Raw genomic sequence first — 6,444 nt, 5'->3', positions numbered from 1 at the left:
CCATAAGTCCCAGCGCCGGGGCAGAAGGGCCATCTTTTACCAGGAATGCGTGCTCTAGAAATCGTGGAAACGTGGACTCCTTCACCACCCGTGTGAGAACTTCGGACTTTGTTTTAGCCCCGAGGGCCTTTGACCATCCGTGGAGAAAGCGCTACATCAGCGACAGTTCCGAGGAGGAGGAGGGAGAGACCGAGGGGAGCCCTTTGGCCCAGCCGTTGATGGATACGCCAGAACCCGAAACGCAACTGCTTGTGAGACACCCTGATGAGTGTGGTGGCCTCTTGTCGTCCACGTCCGTGGAGGAGGAAGGCGAACACAGATCGGGGGAGTCACCGGAGGACAAGGTGAACGGAAAAGACGTCACTCAGGTAAATGAGTGATTAAGAAGTGACAGTTGATGATGGGGTGTAATGGGGTTAGGAACCGTCGGGTTGTGTAAATCTAAAAACAAGCAGTGGGGTGCTTACTTTCTTTTCTGAAAATCTCTCAACAACTCGACGATGCCTTTCTAGAAGCCTTTTGAGAACTTACACATCGGTAGCCCTGTGGGAGTAAATAGACATAAGCAAAAACAGCTGATGCATTATATGAGACACAGATATCAAGACGAAAATCTGGAAAAGGACAAAATGGAAGAAAAATCTATTACACCCCCAGGGAAGTTGGGAGCTTGAGCGCTATTTCTGAGATGGCCGCTACTAAATCGTCGGAGGCCGAACATAGTCTAGCCCTCCTTTGCTGCGGGGACGATTTGCTAAGTAATTTTAAAAGGACCAGGTTTCTCTTTACACAGCTAGACATGTTTTCGGTCAGCAACCCCAGCTGTTACAAGCAGTTCTTTATACAGAGGTTGCCAACAACTGTAACACCACACAATATTCTCAAGCATAACAGACAGTGTTTGTTTGGCATTATCCAACACATTTTTTATAAAGTAACTTTTCCCGCAGTTGCTAGGCCCCGCGAGAATTGCAGAAAAGGGGTGTTTCCACCTCGTATCCATTTTTAAAAGCCATAGGGCAGGGTTTTAAACCCTTCTCCTAGGACCCTCTTGTTGTAAATGACTTTCAAGTGAGTTTAGGACCCTGCAGTGGTGAGCAGCAGCTGGGTGGGGGGTTGGGAATCCCAGTGGGGCCTGATTCTGGCAGTTAGGTGCCTAAACCATCAGTTAGGCACTTAAGCCCTTTGGTGAATCTGGCCCCAAGTGGTACCCTGAGTGATCAGTTCTAGGCACATCTTTTCCTTCAGTAACTTTCTAACGATGAAGTACGTATCGTAACCTTTGGAATTTTGCGCTAGGAACGTGTAGTCCTGGAACTCTTTGCCAATAAAGGTCTCAACAAACATAGAAAGACACTCGTCGCCCTTAAATTCCCAGGATTTTTCTGGCTTTAGGGACATAACAAAAATGTAATTGGACGTGTGCAACCCAGTCTCCTGCGTGCATTCAAAATCATAAAAAAAGATACTTTTCTGATGATTCGGGCTTTCTAAGGCTGTCCATAAAACACAGGTGACTGTCTACATCACCAGCGATCAAACCCTGACACTGCTTACACCGCCTCCCTTTACACCTGTGCCGCTTGTCCACATAAGACTGACACTTATCACACAAAGTTTTAGACAGGCATTCGACTTGTTTTTTCGATGCACAGTCGACGTGTCCGTCTAAACACTCTTTGGATTGACAATACAGTCTACAGCTAGGACACCTCAGCTGCACGCCCATGCTGTCCAAGCATGTTACGCTCAAACAGAGGCGGCAACGATACCTGTAAGAGTGGTCGTGACTGTACACCATGTGGCAAAACTCACAATAATTCTTCACACCAAACAACCTTTTCACATCCAGAACCCCATAGTAATGCTCATCGTGCAACAGGATGAAAAAAGTCTTGGGGTACACTGGGCCCCCCGTTTTAAAAAAGCCCCATCCGCCTTTCGCCGCATACAGCACCACCTGTATATTGACTCCTAGATGCTTTTCAAACGTTGCTACGTCACTGAGCAGAACCTTTTTTTGATCTGACCACCCCAGGTTCTCATGCAACTTTCTCGCCCCCGCTAACAATTCCACGTCTGTAGGTTGACGGTCGGACATAGAGCCAAGAGCCCACCCACAAAACACAGATTGGTACCGGTGTAAATCAGGTCTACTAAGCATTGTCTCTTTTTATGGAGGATTTGACTACCGTGGATAGAATTTAAAACTCTACGAGCGCCCCCACCCCTGTTTTTTACAACTGTCACAACGAGGCGCAACGTCCCATCGAGATGCAACTCTCTATTGCTCTGTAGCAGCTTTCAGGCCTGAGCTAAGAAATCCTCAGCAGACAGCTCATCCCTAGTTCTTCTGACCGAAAACAAAGGGTTAGTTAAATTTTGGCTCTCTAAACGTAACTGAACATAATCATCATAATCACCATTAACGTCATCCAGAACTAACTGTATTCCCCTGTGTATGGCTTCAACAACCTGCTGAGCTGAATTTATTCCCTCAGGATTGACAAAACGAAATTCCTCACAATACACCGACCCCCCAAATCTAATTCACGTTGCCAACTTCTCACTCTCTCCATATACACCTCTGCATTTTCAGAGTTACTTGGGGGTTCCTCTATGGGACCGTCAGCGGCATCTTCTACAGCAGATGCTATTTGAGAGTCAGACTCCGAGGGGCCTCCGTGAGGGTCATCAGGAGCAGACGGGGACCTTCTAGAGAGCCCTCTGGGGAATTTTCTAAACCAGATTCTGCGTGAGAGTCGGGTTCCACCTCCCCATTTTCAGACAAGCCAGTTTGAGAGCCTCCAGTAGGGGGCATCTCTTTTTGTTTTTTTTCCTCATTACCTCTTTAGCCTTTTTTAAAATTTTTACTGAGACCCTGGCCTGGAACTTTTTGGCCGCCATTTGTTTGTCCACCAAGAGCTGTCCCCCATTTTGTTTACACCTGAGCTGATGTGTACCCTTGAGGGTGCCCTTTTTACCCAGGCCCCTTTCCACGGCTAGTCACGCCTGCTCAGAGCCCCCTTTTGGAAAAATTGAAGCATTTTTCAAAAAGTCACCCGCCAGAGCTTTTGCATTTTTGACGTGGTTTCCAGCCCTCCTTTCTTTTAGACCCCTGAGGATATAGCAGCCACCAGTATTCTGAACAAAGCCTCATATTTTCCCCAAATCTTCATTAGTTTTCTGAATGAAGCATCATACTTTCCCCAAATACTAGAATATGGGGGAGCTGTGACGAGCTTATGGTGTTGGGAGAATGGTTTGTCAGTCCTTGGTTTTTTATTCACAACCCCTAGAGTGCGTGCTCTGGGTTTGTGAATGTGAGCGGTTTTGCTCAGTTTTCTCAGGGCTTGGTGTGATGGTGGCCGCTGAGGAACTGGAGTTGTGTTTGCGTGGTTGGTCTTTACCAGAGTCTTTTGTTTTGTCCTTGGGTTTGACGTATATGAGGTTTGGACTGCCCTGATGTTTCATCTGCACCCTTGTGCTCAGGGCCGGCGCAACCCATTAGGTGACCTAGCCGGTCGCCTAGGGCGCTACAATTTGGGGGGGCGGCGACCGTGGCGGTATTTTAGTGGCGGGACCTTCCGCTGCCTCGGTGGGGGGGGCGACATTTCGGGGCGGGACCTTCCACTGCCTAGGGCGGCAGAAAAGCTGGCGGCGCTCCTGCTTGTGCTGTTTTGTGTTAGCGTTGTTAAAGGTCTCAAAGCAGATTCCTGGTTCTTTGGCGATTCTGGTGGAGGTGTCCCTGTAGCTTCGACTACAGCATTGTCAGGAAAGCTGCCCGTGCCTATGAGGGGGAGAAAAGACATTTTACGAAACTGAACTTTACCATCTTTCTCACCCACACCTATGGATTTACTTAAAATACAAAACCTCATGAAACAACCAAAGAAATAAGCAAAATATATTTACTGGGCTTCATCCATCCATCAGTCATTGATGCTGGTGAATTTTCCTTTTCAGCTGTCTCTTTCCTTTTTCTTCTGAGCTTGTTTGCCCTCTCATGTTTTGACCGTACTGTGAAGCAAACAACATTATAAAACACATGAAACTGTCTTGTAAACTTAAAAAAATAAAATATTCGTTACGGTGTTTTTTCTATTTGAAAATTCACAGCTTTAACACAGAATAATCCATTTCAGGCTGTACAACAAACACAGGTTTTGAATTTATTTCTACCGCTTTAAAAAACAAACCCACAAACATTTTGTAAAAAGACATCTCATTTTGCAAAATAAAAACCAAACTGCTTTTAAAATCCATAGAAAATACTTTTCAATAAACCCACATGCATTTAAAAGGCACATGGTTGTTCTGTCCACCACCACCCCGCCCCCACCCCTGCCATGTGTGTTTGGGCCTTCAGGTTAAAGAACAAGCAAAAATGTTAAGTTACAATTACCCCCAAATCCCTATACAACCTGTGTAATAGCTGAAAGTTTTTTTTTTTAATTTAACAGTATTAAGCACATCTATAGTTAAAATGGTTTTTACCTTGGCCTGGTGGTGAAATGCAGCTTAAAGTTCCTGGTTCCATGCTAAACAGATCACACTGCAATAAAGCCAGGCACCATTATTTACTAAGACGGCATGGCCAAAGAATGGCATTATAGAATATCTATTTTCAGAGTTCAAAACAGGGCGCATACCTCCTCTTGCAGTCCAGCAGCAATTCAAGAGCGTTTCTGTTGGAAGAGACAGGCTCCAAGCTCCCTGAGGTTTTTATACCATCCTAACTCTTTGTTTCAAAATAGTCAGCAGGTTGATTGGCTCACCCCTCCCTAGCATTCCCTTTTGTGGGCTGGGCTGGGGGAATACGTTGTCTGCACAACTGGGCTGCTTTTCTTTTCTTTTTTTTTCTTTTAGTTCAAATACATTTTTCTGTAGGGCCTCTTACCAGGGCCGGCTTTAGGCCGATTCAGCCTATTCGGCTGAATTGGGCCCCGCGCCAAGAGGGCCCTGCGCTGCAGCTGTCCACCCCGCCCCCAGCTCACTTCCCCCTCCTCCCCTCCCCTGCACGCTCCACCCCCTCCCCTGCTACGGGAAGTCTGAGACGAAGCAGGGGCGGGCCAGCAGCACAAGGTAAGCTGGGGTGGTGGGGGCGGGAGAAGGGCTCTGGCCCGGCTTGGCTCCAGCCCGGCCCCGCGGTCCGGCTCCGGCCCGGCCCGGTCCCCGCGGCTCGGGTCCCCCCCCGGCGCGGCTTCTGCGGCGCGGCTCGGGTCCCCCCCCCCCCGCGGTGCGGCACGAGTCTCCCCGTGTCCCCCCCCCGTCCCCCCCGCGGCTCAGGTCTCCCCGTGTCCCCTCCCCCCCCCGCGGTGTGGCTCGGGTCCCCCCCCCCCCCCCCGCGGCTCGGCTCGATTCCTGGGGGCGGGGCTTGCAGCAAGCCCCGCCCCCAGGAATTGGGCCCCGCTCTTGCTAAAGCCGGCCCTGCCTCTTACAGTGCCCATTCCAAGTGGAGGCCCTTTGCACAGCTCAATGAATGTCTTGGGGCTTGTTTTTTATCAATTTAGCCCTTGGCGCTAAATGTTCTGGGGTTAGGCACAGACATTGCGTAGCATAACCAATGGCAATAACAGTGTTTAATAGGATTTCCAAACACAGCTCAGCACACAGGCCCCCGAGTTTGCAGTTTATAGCCACTGAAGTCCAAGTCACACAGTCATGGTGCCATTGGGCTGACGCATCTATGACACAGCCCTCACAATCTTCAAAAAGCTTTTCCCTAAGGCAGTGATTAAGGACAGCATGAACAGCAACGTGTACAATAGTCCGCAGGACTTTTTTTACGCTCACAACGTGGCACTGGCTCAGTTAGTTCCATGCCAAGCCTCCTCCTAAACTCCTCATAGCCATCATCCTCGGAGTCCTCTTCAACAATTTGTATCGGCGTTGAGCAAAACCAAGGTAGGCCCAGTTCATCTTCGCTGCTTGATGCAATGCTGTCCAGGGCCTCCTGCTCCTCTAGAAAGGCATCGTCGAGCTGTCGAGAGATTTTCAGAAAAGAAACAGTGTAAATTCCCACTGCTTGTTTTTAAATTTACACAACCCCCCCTACCCACCTCCGGTTCCTAACCCCATTACACCCCATCATCAACCGTCACTTCTTAATCACTCATTTACCTGAGCGACGTCTTTTCCGTTCACCTTGTCCTCCGGTGACTCCACCAAGCTGTGTTCGCCTTCCTCCTCCAGGGGTATGGACGACAAGAGGCCACCACGCTCATCGGGGTGTCTCACAAGCAGTTGGGTTCGGGTTCTGGCGTATCCATCAACGGCTGGGCCAAAGGGCTCCCCTCGGTCGCTCCCTCCTCCTCCTCGGAACTGTCGCTGATGTAGCGCTTTCTCCGCGGATGGTCAAAGGCCCTCGGGGCTAGAACAAAGTCCGAAGTTCTCACGGGAGTGGTGAAGGAGACCATGTTTCCACGATTTCTAGAGCACGCG

At 49.2% G+C, this 6,444-nt stretch overlaps 1 long non-coding RNA gene across 1 annotated transcript; it reads right to left on the bottom strand.

Moving 5' to 3' along the window:
• Positions 1-578: 578 nt before the first annotated feature.
• LOC135977258 (uncharacterized) lies at positions 579-4,931 on the bottom strand. Its single transcript, XR_010594662.1, has 4 exons — positions 4,653-4,931; positions 4,498-4,555; positions 3,916-4,020; positions 579-3,790 (listed from the first exon to the last, which is right to left on the bottom strand). It is a non-coding gene; the product is annotated as an uncharacterized LOC135977258 (long non-coding RNA).
• Between the last annotated feature and the right edge of the window lie 1,513 nt (positions 4,932-6,444).

Source organism: Chrysemys picta, chromosome 23, assembly GCF_011386835.1.
Source record: "Chrysemys picta bellii isolate R12L10 chromosome 23, ASM1138683v2, whole genome shotgun sequence".
In the NCBI taxonomy this organism is placed as follows: Eukaryota; Metazoa; Chordata; order Testudines; family Emydidae; genus Chrysemys; species Chrysemys picta.
This window is presented reverse-complemented; position numbering and strand designations above follow the sequence as displayed.